The sequence below is a fragment of the Periplaneta americana genome, chromosome 4 (assembly GCF_040183065.1).
Source record: "Periplaneta americana isolate PAMFEO1 chromosome 4, P.americana_PAMFEO1_priV1, whole genome shotgun sequence".
Classification (NCBI taxonomy): domain Eukaryota; kingdom Metazoa; phylum Arthropoda; class Insecta; order Blattodea; family Blattidae; genus Periplaneta; species Periplaneta americana.
Genome location: NC_091120.1, coordinates 83,044,522 through 83,061,358, shown reverse-complemented (window position 1 = coordinate 83,061,358; position 16,837 = coordinate 83,044,522). Strand labels below are relative to the sequence as shown.

Genomic DNA, 16,837 nt, shown 5'->3' with positions numbered 1-16,837 from the left:
AACAGCCGTCAGATAAAAGAATATGTCTTATAAATCTGTGTCAGGCTCACTCTCCAATTTACAAAGGTTTCCCTGGTCTGTACTGCTACTTACTTCTGCCATACTCTTCAAAGCCACTCAGAAAAATCAACTTTGGAGTGCACACAACACTGCACCTCAAGTAGGCCTATTCAATTTCTACATTGAAAGAACTTGGGTGTTAAAGACAACACACTGCTGGCTTGAAAATGTTAGAACACGATAAGAAACAATGGCCTCATTTATTCCTGACCGTGGATGATTGTTCCGAGTTAGACTAAACAAGTCGTTAAGCTGCACGAGTCACAGTAATGTATTTTAAAACATTGTTTCCATTTCCTGGTAAGCCTATGCTTTCTGTGATAATACTGTATAAAAAATTAAATTATGGTTTATTTAACGATGCTCGCAACTGCAGAGGTTAGGCTATATCAGCGTCGCCGGAATTTTGTCCCGCATTTTTTTTACATACCAGTAAATCTACTGACATGAGCCTGTCGCATTTAAGCACATTTAAATGCCATCGACCTGGGCCGGGATCGAACCCGCAACCTCGAGCACAGAAGGCCAGCGCTATACCGACTAAGCTACCGAGGCCGACAGTACTGTATAAGATACAACCTTAAGTAAAATGTATTTATCTGTGAAAACAAACATGAAAATAGATACAGTATGTACTTCAATGAAAACAATATAATATTACGAAACTACACTTTTTCGCAGCACGTTATCTTCATAATGCATGTATTCGATTTAATTGCAACGTCCGTAGATCTGACCGTATCTCACCTTCACTAAATATGCTGTCCTGAGTCCGTCTCAAAGAGCGAAGAACTATTCACTCTCTCACGTTACTCTCCAATATTCTTCAGGACTCTAACCCTAGCTATTTAGCTTCTGGTTTTTTCAATATTTGTCCTAATATCACGCAATAGATACTCGCTCACAATATCATATCACACTCTCCATTCCTAAACACAGAACTTCCTCTTATTCTTCATCTTTCACCGTCTCTGCAGCTCATCTCTGGAACCCTCATGTCAGAGACTGTCGGACATTATATAGTTTCAAAAATAAAATATAATTGCACTTTTCCAATTCAGATTGCCTTCAATTATAAGCCGTTTTCTCTGCGACAGTTTTATAAATAATATATTTTTTTCCCTTTCCTTTTCACCAACACTGAACTCTCTTGACTACCAGATGAATTTATTATCATAAACTTTTTATTGTGGCTTTTATTTAAATTTAGATTTTTTATTATCATATTACATTGCATTTGTTGCATTCTTTCTTACGTTTTCTCTGTCAGCTATTTGTACTAATTGAGTTGCTTATGTTATATTCCAGTCTTCAGATCTGTATTTTACTTTTTTTGCTATTAGTCTATGGTATTATTTTCATTTTGTACAGTGTCAACTCTTGTTATGGTATTATTTTCTGTAATATGTTAGTATTTTGTTCTTTCAAATTTTGTTAAATTTCACTGCTTGTGTACTTCGTGACCTGGTAGAGTGTAAGAGAAGGTCCTATGACCTTAACTCTGCCAGTGTAAATGTTTTGAATGAATGAATGAATGAATGAATGAAATTGTTCTCAAAATCATTCTACCAATGAAAACGGTATCTTTAAAAGCGGGGAAACGTGCATTTGTTATCAGGATTAAAAATACAATGAACAGACTATAGCAAGTGATTAATATTGACAGATAGTGGCTGCCCATCGACTTCACACAGATAGAGTAAAAATAAAAACGTTGCCAAACTTATCTAGACTTGGTTAGATTACAATATTCCAGGCGTTCTTAAAGCATAAAGTTCACTCATTCATACGTATCGTACCGGGTATGTATGAAAAACATACCTTAGACGCGCTACATACATCGGAAATAAATTGCGAAATTGTCCCTTAACCTCCAAAAACGAACGTAACAACGCTGCCTCTCTATTTCATTTTGCGTCCCTTACGTTCGCCTTGTAGCGCCACAAAAATGTTACGTCCTTACCCCGGCGCGATGTTACATATCGACAGGGCATGAAAGCTATGCTCCAGAAAAGGGAATGAGAATAAGGACTACACTGCTTCTCGAGCGTCACAAGAGACGTAAATATTTTACATTGAAGCAGTAACTGGCTGTCTCCACTCGGTTTCACCGAAATTCGTACATCTTACCTTGAAACCTTACTTTTTACGAAATTAAGTGATATGAATGTGTAATGCTGAGAGAAATGGGAGAAGCAAAATTACCATCCTCGCTCATATCCACAGCAAGTATCACTCCAGTCGGCGTCGAGGATCGAACCCGTACTTACGGACTAAAAAGCTCGCACTCTAGCACAGATTCACCGGATGGACCTAACTGGGGCAATGATGTACCTTGTTCTGTCATTAAGATATTGAATGAGAAGTCTTATCTCACACTAAGGCATTACAGTTTATTTTATGATGCTATTAGACTGTTGGGGTTGCAATATTCACTTCACACTTGTATAAACCAATAACAAATTGCATCATTTTGTTGTGAAATGAGACAAGTCGTTGCTGATAGACTTTTCCTTAACACTTCAATGCTCAATCCTCACGGAAAGTATACGTAGTACCTCCTACACTTGTAGAGAAATCATCTGTCCTCCAGCATCTTAAAACCCAACTTCCATATAATATTCTGGGAATTCTTTAAAAATTCTATATAACTGTGTGTGTCTCTCTATGTGAGGGACCGTTTTCAGTTTATATTTTAAGGGGACACTCAACTTAAAAATTGGAGAAAAAGTGTCATAGAAATTAAAAATTAAATTTCTACACTAATTTACGTGACAGAACTAAATCAATATGCAGAATTCTTCCCCTATTCATTAAGAAGTCACAGTCAAATGCACAGAGCCAAAAAATAAAAAATGATAATTAAAAGTGATATTTCAATTAATGATTGATTAAAAATTGAAATATTTTTTATTTTGAAAAGTATTGGATCTAATGAGCTGAGATTTTGCATGTTACTTTCCGTGTGTATATTAAACTTTTTCTCCAAATTTGAAAAAGATTGGTCAAATAGGAAAAAAGTTCCAAAATATAGTTGAGTGTCCCCTTAATCCGTGGACTGGATATGTACGTCATATGAACAAAATGTAGAGTAGGCCTATGTTATAAATAAGTCTATACTAATAATAAATCTGTAATCAGAATTTTTGTGGTAATTTTTGCTTTCCCAAAAATAATAATTAACCATCCTGAGACCAAAAATCGCATTTTTGAAATTTCTGTTTGTATGTATGTCTGACTGGATGTTTGTTACCTTTTCACGCGATAATGGCTGAACCGATTTCTATGAAAATTGGAATATAAATTAAGTTTGTTCTAACTTAGATTTTAGGCTACATGGCATTCAAAATATTTTACTTAAAAGGGGGAGGTATAAGGGGGCCTGAATTAAATGAATTCAAATATCTCACTTATTGGTTTTCATTATAAATATTACATAACAAAAGTTTCTTTAAAAACAGTTTTATCCCATACAAAATTTTGATAGGACTGATATTTAACGAGATACACGAGTTCTAAAATAACAATACGTTTTATCAGCGCCGCCTCAGACTAATAGACTATAATGAAATGAAAACAAATGACTCCGTGTATAATGACTCCTTGCACAACAAACGGAGACTATTATTCATTTAACACTATTGTTATACGGATATAAATTGTATTCTACGATGGGAATATATAAATGTATAAATGTTTATCAGGAACAAAAGCATTATAGGACCGACCCTAAATATAAAATTGCAAAGCCGCAAAAAAGAGTGAACGGAAGTAGCGTTTTGATCAATATTATATCGTTTTCATTATGTTGCCAACCAATCATTATTGTTGAAAATTAGTTTGATCATGATCATAGCGGAAATTTCGAATGCTGTAGTTAAATATAAAAAAGAAGTGGATGAAATTCTCCCTGTTGGCTTAAAATGTAAGCCTAAAAATGGAAATTATGGAATTATAATATAAACAGAACATTTTTATCTAGGTACTTTATTTAAACTTTATTTAGTCCACATAATTCTAATTCTTTAATTTGCTTTAGAGATAAATAACTTATCGATTTTAGTGGATAGTTCACTGTAATAGAAAGCTGTGACAGATGAGTATGATAATAGTGTCTCCTATTTAGAACTAGCGGAAATATATAATTTTTATATAATATTTTTAGTTTTGATTTTTGGTTGGGAAGTTCACTTGCTTACACGATCAGAAAACTCTAAGTCAGGTATATTTGAACACCAGTGCATATACATGTAATTTTTATGGTATGGTCATACATGTCTCTGCCGAGAGTTCATCTTACATCCGTTGCAGCTGAGGTCTCATTTTCTTTATACTCTGTATAAATGTTATGTCTGAAGTAACAATAATATGCTTAATGATTGCCGTCTTGTTTCAGATGTCGACAACTGTACGGAGGGCGGAGGACGGGAATCGAGCGACGACGCACTTAAGGTATTTAGTACAAATCACTACTAATAAAACGAGCGTGGCGTGCGTGCGTGTGTGTGTGTGGTTTCTCTGCACGTGGATTAACCCAGCGGCTTTGTTCCAACGCTTGGAGTCTCCAGTAGGGTCGATAAAATATTTTATTGCCTGCCGTTACGTTCCCACTCCCGGAGGCCATGTCAGCGCCGATTTATAAGTCATGTTACTGACGTTTGAATTTTGTGGAGATACATTTTAATAATTCCTATTGGCTAGAAAATGTAAATTTCAGCTACAGTGTGTATGTAAATCTAATTACCGCCAACGAACATGTGCAATCACGCCGTCACGTTTTGAAGTTGTGCTTACATTCAGTACTTCATCCCCCTCTTAATAGTAGGTACATTACTGGAGGATTGACTGATATTCATAGCATATTTCATTCCCTTCATTATACACATTTAAATGTTACAGAAAAGTGTAGGTCTATTTATTTATCGTAATTCCATTATCCTAATTTCTTTATACTGTAGTGTAGACATTACAAGCAATCATAGATATTTCCTTAGATCTCCTGTCACTATTTTCAATAACTTTTCACTTGTCCGTGCTCTTTCATCTCTTCCTTTCAAATGTGGTTTATTTGTACATACCTCCTTAAGGCACGCAGGAATTTCATTTCAGAGAACTGTGTAGGCCTTAGTATTTTCATTCATTCTTTCTTACGCCTCTCTGTTCAACGTTCACTACAATGCAGAAGAATAGATACAGTCATGCTTTTATCAAGTTTCAATTGCGTTTATTTTTTTGTCCATCGCTCATAATTCTTCAATTTGCCGCAAATTTCATGGAATTTTATTAATTTAATTTAAAAGTCTAAGTCGCATTTAAAATGTATGTTATATTCCGCATAATTGAAAAACATTTTCCCTCCAATTTTATAATTTTTTCCCTATCAAGTTCCCACTTTTAAGGACCATTATTCTCGTTGGAATAAGAGTATGCTCTGCGGAGTTTTAAAACTTCCACAATTTTTATCTGATTTCAGTTAAAATTTAATAACTACTTCCTTTCATTAAGATTAGATGGTGTTGAAATTTTCAGACTTTTCAGTTTCTAAATCTGGTCTACGAAAATTAAATAGAAAAAAGCATATCTTACCAATAAATCAGATTACATTGTGAATGAACAAATATTTTTTTCTAGTTTCATGGCTTGACATGTAATTGAGTGTAATTTTGTATTTGCTTTTGTTATCATTTGTGCTTTGAAATAAAGATATATTGTTGAAAAATTGTTTGAAATTTTTTTTTCTTAAGATCATGCATAAAAATTATATGGCTGAATTTTTTCAAGTGACATAAAAATAATACACATTTTCATAGAATACAGTGTTTAAGATGTGTGGTAAAAATTTAATTGTATTACCTTAGTTTTTGAGAAATCTGATTTCCTAGATGCAAAATTTTTGTGACCTACAATTATCCGAATAACGAAAGGAAACTTCGCACAAATACTTCTCATAGACCAAATAACTTTTTGGTGGAAAAATGGAAAAATGGTAAAATTAGCTATTTTTTCTCCAGAATTCAATAGTGCATCCCCTTATTTTGCAGTTTATCGTCAGGTATAGTAATTAATACAGACATTTTAAAACAAATATACTGTACATATAAATAATATCGGAACGCCAATATATTCCAATTGTCACACGATTTTTAAACATTTTTTTAATAGTTCTGGAAATATGCGTTTAACACTCCTAGCCGGATCCTCGCGGTTTCGCAGTGTCTTCCAAGTTGCATCACAGTCCAATGGGTGACCTGTCATCTCGTTAATTGAACTGTCTAAATTAACTTTAACTTCTCTCATTACGTACAAAATCATAGTCTTGGACATCAGCGCTCCGGCAGCTCTATGGGCTTCTGTTAATCGTCTCTAATAGATCTATGTACGAACATTTTCATCAAAAGGAAAGAGATTTTATGGTTTGATTGCCTGTAATTCTGAAACGTTTGCGGTAGACAAAATTCCATCTAGAAGATATTATCCAAGTACGATGACCTCTCCTCTATTTTCTGAACTCACCAACGCTTTATCATATTCCCAATAATTCAATATGACCCTGTAGTTTTGAGGAAACATTGAATAAATAAATTGTATTAAATTTACCCGTATCATTTTATTTCCACGCATACAACTTATACAGGTTGGAATTGAAATAACCCTGCGGATTGAAAAGGACGATAGGGTACACTTAAATGAATAGAAAACCTGTATTACGTTTTGTGATTAAATGCGGGCTTAATTAGAAAATTAAGTTGGAAGTTTCAACACTCTGGCAACATCGCCGCTCTTTCTTCACGTAATACAGAGGTAAGGGTCAATCAACTCAGGTCAGTCTCCCTACCTTCCACCTCCCTCTCTGACTCCAATGTTGCAATCCGTTCGCACCGTTCAGCGGATTGAAATTAGTGGTTTTTAAATCAAATTTATACGAAAATCGTCCACGCTAGTGAAATACTCCAGAGGGATAAATGATTCTTTATTAGATTTCCTATCGATATGGACAGAAGTCATGATCCTACTCGCAATAGTTATCGAACAAGAAGGTGTAAAACGTCTGGAAAAAAAAAACCTTTTTCTTCTGAGAAAACTATGAACTTTCCACCAATATGGTATTACACTTTTTTGTTACATACTGCATGAGCTATTCGCTCTGGAAATCTGCAGGGTTATTTCATTCCCACCCTGTATATTTTAGAACTTCACTTGGAATTCTTAGGTTAATGTCGTTTAATGCCAATTGTAATACGAATATCAAATATTGATAAAAAAAAAGGGTACGTTAATGTACTGTAAGAATTATAAAAAGCATTATGCTTTAATGTCTTCAAATATTTACGTTATTTTTAAATTAAAATATAAAATAATTAGGAAATCATTAAATTTTTTATTGAACCACCTATGGTTAAATACTAATAAGAGTGTTAAGAATTATACCAACGTTAATTAACATGGGCTACAAAGAATTAATTAAATAATTTCACATATAAAAAATCTTACTCTGTATTCTTCGTTATAAGACATGCGTAACAGTCTGTCTATTTGAGGAAAGTGTAAAACTTCGAAAAAGTAATGTGACTTGTATTTATCAATAATCAGTGCTACAAAATATAGGAACATTATTTTCTTACACAACTATATTAATCGATCCGTTACTCTGCAGATATTTTGATTCTGAACATTATTATGTAGTATGCTTATATTTTATATAAGAAAGTCTTGTAAGCCAGTTTTCCTTTTTTTCTCTCTCTCGAAAATATGACAAAATACACAAAAGAAAATGCTGAGGAAAGAGCTGATGAAGTGTTGGTAGTAATGAAAGTATGCTTCTGGTTTCAAAAAGATTCAAACCATTATCGTAAACCATGAGTTTCTGGAAACTATAGAAAATATTATTTCAGAAGTCTATTTACGCCATACTGAACAAGTGGAAACGGAAATACTAAAGCAATTGTACCTGAAAATGGGACAATATTAAGAATTCAGAGAGTAAATATTTTCTAGTTTCTCGGCAAAATTGAAGGGTTCAGAACTATAGTCGGCCAAGCGCCATTCACTGAAACCGTAGAAAACAAGAGTTAAAATGAAGCTATTACCATAACTCAATGGAAACACATAGCAAGTAATATAAAGTATACACATTAAAATTAAATGATATGTCAATCTTCATTAAACTGTGGTATTCATTTATCTTTAACCCTTGCTTTCTCCATTTTTAATAAATGGCGCTTGGCCCACTATGGCTCTGAACCCTTCAATTGTTTCTCTAAGTCTGCTGTTTTTCTTCTTTTATTTGGATAATGTTTATTTTTCTTGTACCATGGTTTTAATATTTTCTGATTTTTAATGTAGCTCTTGAGGCGTTTTTCCGGTTCTATCCATTCCATTAGTTACTTCTATTCATATTGAATACATTTCTCCACTGTTCTCACAATTTCAATTAGAGATATGTAATTTCCACAGCACACATTCCCTGATTCGTACATAATGAAGGGAATTGGCTCGAATAACCAATAAGCACTTGTGGACGAACAGAGGCTCAGTAACAATATCTATACTTCGTTCTATAATGTCTGACAGGAGAAGAAAACATTGCCGGCAGAGGAGGAGTGAAGTATAATTGCTGTTCAACCAATGGCAGAGGTCTCATTCTACACTTGACTTTAATTCTACGCTTGACTTGAATTTGGACGGTCTGAAGCGTTCAAGACAAGCGTGAACTCTGCCATTGGTTAAATAGCAATTATACTTCTCTCCTCTGTCGGCAATGTTTACTTCCCTGTTAGACATTATGGAATAAAGTACCTATTGAACACAATCTCTATAAGGATCTTAAATAAAGGGCATCGACCTAAGACAATAGATTAACGGTCTTACTAATAAACCGTGTATAGTTTTTATACGAGACTTATGCAGAGTTGAGACAGAAAACGTTTCTAATAAATCATCATAAGCGATGGCTGTATAAACAGTCTGTAACTATACAATGGGAATTGCTTTGCAGAAGTTACATACACGAAACCCTTGTTTAAGCGTTGTATATAGAGAAAAAATGGCCTCCCCTCTAACAGCTGTTCGTATCGACTGTAGCTGTTTAACAGTTATACTGTTCTACATGACGTATGTAGTGATTATTAGTAAGGAATTTGCACACGACTTATAAACGAGTTACTCATTGTATAAGTACTGTATAAGACAGTTAAACGTCTGTATATACTGTATAGATTTTATTAGTAAGACCGTAAGACTCAACTTCTGCAGAAGATGAAGGATAATTATATATCATAAGAGGTTATAGTATGTTGGAAAGCAGGGCCTTAACCTCTGAGGTGACAATCACAGCAGAGACCAAAAATTCAGAGGGATGATATATTAAAGTATGTTACTTACAATTTTATAACCTAAAGATCAGATAGAACGGGAATTTATTTAAGGTGTTAGGTACAGCTTACAGCAGTAAAATTTTGGAAATATTAAACATTTTTTCCTCCATGACTGTATCTTGTACAATAAAGAAAATTAGTATGTGTAAAACATTGTCCTTCTGCTATGTGAAAAAAAAATAATTCTACGATTTAAAAAAAATTATATATATATATTTTTTTTCAAAATTCAGTTCACTGTGCAGTGATGAAGCATTTCCCACATAACTCAAAAACTATGAAACATTCTGTGATGAAATTTTTTGTGTGCATTTATGCATGTCATATCTACAATATGATACAAGATCACTTCCCTACCTTTGATAGATTGTCTGATAAAAAAAATAAATTCATTTTTAAAAATGGTCAAATATCAGTACTTTCTTCTAACACAAAATAAGAAAAATATTATTTATTAAGGAATGTAGCTCAAAGAGCATGATATTGTAAACATGAGTCAGCAATAAAATAAAAGAAAGAGAGAATATGAAGAAGTTAACAAGTGTATGAGTTATGAGAGAAACGCTTCATCACTGCACAGTAGGCTAAACTGCCACTATTTTTAATTTTGAAAAGAATATATAAATATATTTTTTTTAATTGTAAAAATATATTTTTAATATAACAGAAGGACAGTGTTTTACACATACCAATTTTCATTATTGTATAAGATACAGTAATGGAAGAAAAAAATGTTGAATATTTCAAAAAAGTTTACTGCTGTAAGCTGTTCCTAGCCCCTTAATAAGACAAGTAATTTAAGTATTTCGAAACAAGATAACATCATAAATAGGAAGATAGCAATTTGCTAAAAAAAACCTTTAAACAAATATAAACAAGCAGAGTTTTAATTGAATTAAGACAATGCTAATTATGTAGTGTTTCTCAACGAGGTCTGGATTTTAGGGCACACTATATCACATAGATCGAACAAGGCCATAAAACTTTTAGATTCTTTTTCACTCGGGCCATCCCAAATAGACGTGAAGCATCAGTGACATGAATCGAATGAAGTATTTAGGAGTTACCGTTGATTCATTGTGAAACAGAGCCGGTCCAATTCACTGTCGATTCAATGTGTTTCAGTTTCCGCCCCCTTCTCTTATGAATGGAGGTCACTGTGAATGGACAGAATCCAGGATAACAGATGATCCCCACATACATTACTGATTGCTACACATGGAGGACTCTGATTTACTGTGTTTGATACGAGAGTACAACGTACTGAAAATCACTAAAGAAAGTGTTACGTATTACTTTTAAGAAGTTTTAGGTTTTGCAATAGTCCTCATTGATTCTAAGCTTCTAATTACAAAGACTAATCACATTATTATTATTATTATTATTATTATTATTATTATTATTATTATTATTATTATTGTTGTTGTTGTTGTTGTTCACAACAATTGGCATTTCAGCCTACATATTTATTCTCGGGTCTATGGCATTCCGTAACCGGAAATTTCGTCACCGTTATGCTGATCTTTCTTTTCTCTAGCATGTTCTGCATTTGTTTCCTTTTAACATTTCTTGCATTTATATCACATTTAAATTCTTGATCTACAAACGAGTTGAATTTTCGTAAATATATATCCTAAATTTTTATTCTTGTATCATTTTTGCCGTCACATTCTACATGGTTTTCACAGTATGCTATCCGTTACCATTTGATTTTCTCATGCCCCAGTCTTTTAAAATGTTTGCAATCTGTTGAGTTGGTGTTCCTCTCTTAAATTTACAACCACGTGATTCACAAAACAGTTGAAACTGACTATTTTCTATTTTTTCTATGTGTTTATGGCTTTGCATTCTAAACTACTGAATCAATTCCATTATTCGACAATTGGCCAAAACGATTTGTAACGCCCGACATTTTCGCCATATTACAGAGCATATTGAAACTTACTTAGTTACGCCTTTTCAATAAACAGGGAAAATCGAACTGACGAAGCCCAAAACGATTGAAGTAAATCTAAGATTGCGATAACTTTCTGATGAATCACACGGATGTAATTAATCCATATCTGAGACATTCTTTAAACCATTATTGGTAGAAAGTAGGATGATGTAACGCAGTCATTTTCAACTGGCCAACTGTGACGTGGGAGCCCGTTTCCCCTTTCGGAGCAGAGCTAGTAGAGCACGTAAGAGAGGGTAATGTTGTATCCCGCTATTTAAACATCTCCATCCCTTCCACTGCCACTCCCCCTACTTCGCTCTTTTACCTATGCTTCTTCTCTCAAGGAGCTCGAGAGCAGAGACGTGTGACGTCACAGAGCCAGTTGTATAAAATTGACTTACATCAATATTGTCATCAAAATTTATACCAGTTATGGTGTACTACAACAGTTCTGTATACGGATTCCACCATAACTTTCTATTACATTTACCTACAATTAGTATGCAATCCCGACAGTCTGTGAAAATAATAACTCTTCTATTCCCGCTATTAACTTAACTCCAAAGCAGTGAATTTCTCCTTATTGATCTTAAATATCCACCATCAGTTCGTTCCACACTTGCGTTCATTCCAGCATTCTATTCTTACTAACATAAATTTATATATAATTTCGTCTTTCTACATCCCATCTTACTCGTTCTACTTTACAGTATATTATTCTGTTGACCATTATTACTTTATCAAAATATCGATCTTAAATTTTAACTGTCTACCCTATTTAAAAATCATTACACTAACATTTCCTATTTAACACTTATAATAATCTTGTTGAATCTTGACATGAGTATTTAGTTCACTTTAGTTTGATCATTCATTCCTTAACCTCAAGCAACACTCTGAATAAACTATCTAAAAATTGTAATTACTCTCACTAATATCATTTATTCATAAACTTCCCTACATCACTTTCTAAGATTTACTTCTTTACAATAAACTTCTATCGGTATCTATATTTATTAACTAGCCAATGTTTTTATTTCCCAACATCCCGTTCAATTCTATAACTTCCTAACTGATCTCAATATCCAAGTTCCTCTAAACACACTTTCATCACACTAAACACGATTTACAACTTTAAATCACCAAACTACTATATTCCTTTCTGACATTTTATTTATTTCATACCCAGAGTCAGTTGTAACGTAGGTGAAATAATCGTTCTAATTTCGTAACACCGATTTTTATTATTTTATTATTGTAGGGGTAGAAATAAATAACTTCTTCCCGCCGCTGTGTAGTCCAGACTAGTGTCCTGCAATGTTCGAACATGAGAGAGGCAAGCCAGCGAATAGGGATTATAAAGAATGGACACTGAGCGAATTTTCCTGTGTTTTGTTTCTCTGTGCGCCAGCGGCTAGTTCTACTTTCAAGTGTAATCGAGCATACGCTAAGATAATTAATTGAGAATAGAGTTAAGGCAAAGGATCCAAACATCGCCTACCTTATTGCATAATCCAGTACCGGTAACGCTTTGCTTCAAATAAATTCAAGTTAACAGCTTTTCCTTATTTCTCAGTGACAAACTAGTTGTAATAATAATATTTTATATTTCAGATATAATACATTATATTATAAAATAATATAATACATTATAAAATGAAGTATCGAATTCGTTTAATATTTGTATAATAATATAATATAGGTATATGGTTTTACTTCTCGTAAGAGTTTTGTTTTTCCATTTTCAGCGCTATCAAATCATTACATATTTTAATTGTTGTTGGAGTCAACGTCTCAACTCTCATTTTAAAGGAACTCTAGAGTCTAGACATTGCAGTTAATGAAGGATTTATTATTTTATGGATCCAATTTATTTTATTTGAGTACATAATGTACCTAGATGTATTAATTGTATGTGTTATATTTCCGCTGTGTCGACTGCTAGCTGGTGTGATGTCAGCGCCAACTCTAGGGAGAAAGCAGAATCTGACGCTTTAGCTGGCTTGAAGGTCATTGAAATCAGTCCGGCTACATCAAAGGTACCGACGCGAAGTGTCCATTATTTATAATCCCTATTCGCTGGGCAAGCAATATATTATAAAAATTCGTCTTATTCCATATGAAAAACTAATCACGAGATATATGCCAAAATCCTTAAGCGGTTAAAATATGAAGGGGTGAGAGTGGAGGACAGCGAATAGTTTCCTAACAAGATCGAAGAAGAATGATAGGCCGCCTTTTGCAGAGCGAACATAAGCGAATATCGAACTTCGCCATACTCGACAAACTTGAACGGAACATAGTGCCTGTAATGCACGACACTAGTCCAGACCATCTGCCTGTCTAGCAGGTTGATTTCCGAGTGTTTGAGTCCCGATCGGTCCATTATGTGTTCTTCATTGAATGATTCATAGTGTGGCGGACAAGATGGCAATTGGTTCTCCCATTTTCCTACATTAAGCGTCTGCATCTTTCCGTCCGATAGACTCTTCGGCACTGACAGAGCGCTGACTTACGACAACCGCTGACCCGAGTATAATTCTCAGCGTTGGAGGAGTTGTATTTGTGGTGGACAAAGCCATAATTATGAGGATTTCCTAGCGGTTCTCCCATTTTTACCTCGTCATTCCACCTACACTCTCCACAAATCCCCTTTCATTATCATCTCAGTCTCGTAAAATAGTCACCAGTGCTTGTGTAACGCCGAACTGATCGTCAACTATGTTGGGTGTTCCTTAGCGAGTCCTTATTCATGTTTGAATAATGCATTGTTACTTTTTAAGATAACACAAACCAGACATCAAAAACAAGGAATTTACACGTAACCAGTATAATAGATCTTCTTCTTCTTCCTCTTAAATTAGTATTTAATCCTGTTCTGTTTCAATTGGTGCTATTGCGTTCGAAGGTAGGTGACCAGATTTCCTGCCAACGTTTCAATGGTCGTCACTGAGGTCTAGGGGTGTCTAGTTTTGCTGTCATGCGAGTTTTGGTAAAAAATCGTCCGACATCCTCAATACGTGGTTTCGGCTCTCGTTTCAGTAGCATAAGTGAGAATGGGCCTAACACGTGTTTTATAGATTCTAGTTTTACTTTCAATATTCATATATTTGTTCCTACAAACGACGTCCTTTAAACAACCTGCCATAGTTGATGCCTTTATTGTCTGTTCTCTGACTTCTTCTATTACATTTTTATTGCTTGTAATTTTTATCCTAGATAGTTGAATGACATGACTCGTTCTATACTTTTGTTGTATACTGCTAGTTTGCATCTTAATGGTTGTTTATAATTAGATGAATCTCCAAATTCTTAAGCAGAATCGAATCTGAATTCGCTAGATTTGTAGGAAAATATGCCATCATTTCAGATATGAAAAATATCTTACACAACTTTACTAGTCTACACCTTTCTATAGAGCGTTTTGTCAACGTGCAACCAGAGGCTTGGTTCTTAATGTTAAAGGTCATATAAATACTTGAATTAGTGATTACTGAAATATCTTGAGTTTTAATTAAATTTTAACGTAATTGCTCATCTCTGTGGTTATTAAGAAAATATTAACTTTCTAGTTTCGAAGAAGTTTGTGATTTATTTGATCCATTCCCGGCTTTTCTCAAGGCTTATTAATCTAACGCCCAGTGTCATGACACAGTCAATATTTCTCGATTACTTTAGGTCAGAGTTTACTAATCTCTGAGGTCAGACTCACCTATGTTTGAGGTGAAACTTGAAGTTCTCGTTCTGTACACGTTATTAAGTATTATCCTAAATAACCACTTTGCAGTACATAAAATCAATGCCCGATGACGAAAGTATTTATCGTTGAATCACTCTTAAAAAACATAGTTATGTTTTGTTTATTTTTCTCTGTGATTTTATTTGTTGAACTCATAGCCCATATTCGACATCTTGTGATTCAATATCTCGCCGCTAGGTTTGTGTATTACCGTTACATAAGTAAGTAAGTAAATAAATAAATAAATAAATAAATAAATAAATAAATAAATAAATAAATAAATAAATAAAAAGTAAATAAACATGGAATCACACGGAAATTTCATCTTCCTCCCGTAGGGACGGATGTTGGTACTTGTCACATATTGTCTCAAGCTATGCACGAACTCTCAACTTTTTCCGCCAAGGGAATTGCTAATGATCTCACGTCGAAACTTCCCCACAAACCGCGCGCATACTGTAGTTGTATCTCCACAGTATACAGACGAATAAAATGGACAGGTGCACAGCTTTACTATGCTGCATATTAGCTAAGAATGATGCTATTACGAACGTACTGTAATTTGCATTATACCGGGTGTTCAGTTCAAAGTGTGTCATGGCTCGCCTTATGCCGTCATGTGGCTAGTCGATGAGCCTAGAGAATTCAATCTTCCTACATTTCCGCAAAGGTGTATTACTTATGTGCCAGAGAAGTTGCCTAGCAAGTACGGCGTTCATTCAGAAGAGTACTTACCGATACGTATGGTAACGCCGGTAGTGGTAGGAATGTGAACTGTTTCGAAACATGTACTGCGGTGAGTTTTTTCTTACTGTCGGGATATGGGGAGAGGGTTAAGACGATTACGTACATTAAGTTCGACGGTCAACATGGACACGGAGCATTTGATTTGTGTTGTGGAATGTTGCCATACGTAAGCGATGATAACAAATATCCTGCGTACGACTTGCCCGCGCAAAACACAGTTCGACAGAGGTTATGGTAGCACACAGACCGTACAGACCGCCATCTGTTGCTACGACGTTCAAGTTATACCGTACACGTTCTCAAGTTCAGATTGAACGCCTTGATTAATAGGCAACTCCTCTGACACAAAAGCTGAAACTCGCTTCAAATCGCTAATTCATCAACAGTGACGTCATGACACGCTTTGAAATGAACACCCAGTATAAGAACTTATGTTACTACGGTCGTACTGCAATTTGTTACTACGGTCGTACTGCAATTTCTACTGTACAGGTATATATAACATATATGCGATCGAAAAGTCCCTCCGCAGCTGTCTCAATTCTAGTAACGCTAGAACACAACCCTGTAGAAAGTTGGCACTTCCCCATTAATTCCGGTTTGACAGCCACATAACCCTCAATCCATGATATGCTTAGCGGCCAGTGCTGCCACTTGAATTCTCTACCAAATACACTTGAACTCTCTACATAGTGGATTCTCGGCTATACAAACACTGCGGAGAGACTTCTCGATCACACTGTATATATAATTTATGTTAGTACGAACGTACTGTAATTTTTATAGATGTAGGCATATCAGTTATTGTGCTGTACTGCAATTTCTTTTGTACGTATATCATAATTGTGATGGAAATTTTGAAGGCCTCTCTTCAAATTCTATACTATCAGTTATAATATGTTAACACATAAATTTTTGTTTTAATGTACAAATCGAATAATTATTTTACTCGTTTCATTTCCCTTTATCTTTTTATGT

The 16,837-nt window shown here is 34.4% G+C and overlaps 1 protein-coding gene and 1 non-coding gene across 5 annotated transcripts in view; both read right to left on the bottom strand.

Moving 5' to 3' along the window:
• Positions 1-16,837, bottom strand: part of sr (stripe) — a 1,127,550-nt gene that overhangs the window by 111,880 nt on the left and 998,833 nt on the right. The gene's annotated exons all lie outside the window — the stretch shown is intronic.
• On the bottom strand, positions 543-616 carry TRNAR-UCU (transfer RNA arginine (anticodon UCU)). Its single transcript has one exon. It is a non-coding gene; the product is annotated as a tRNA-Arg (tRNA).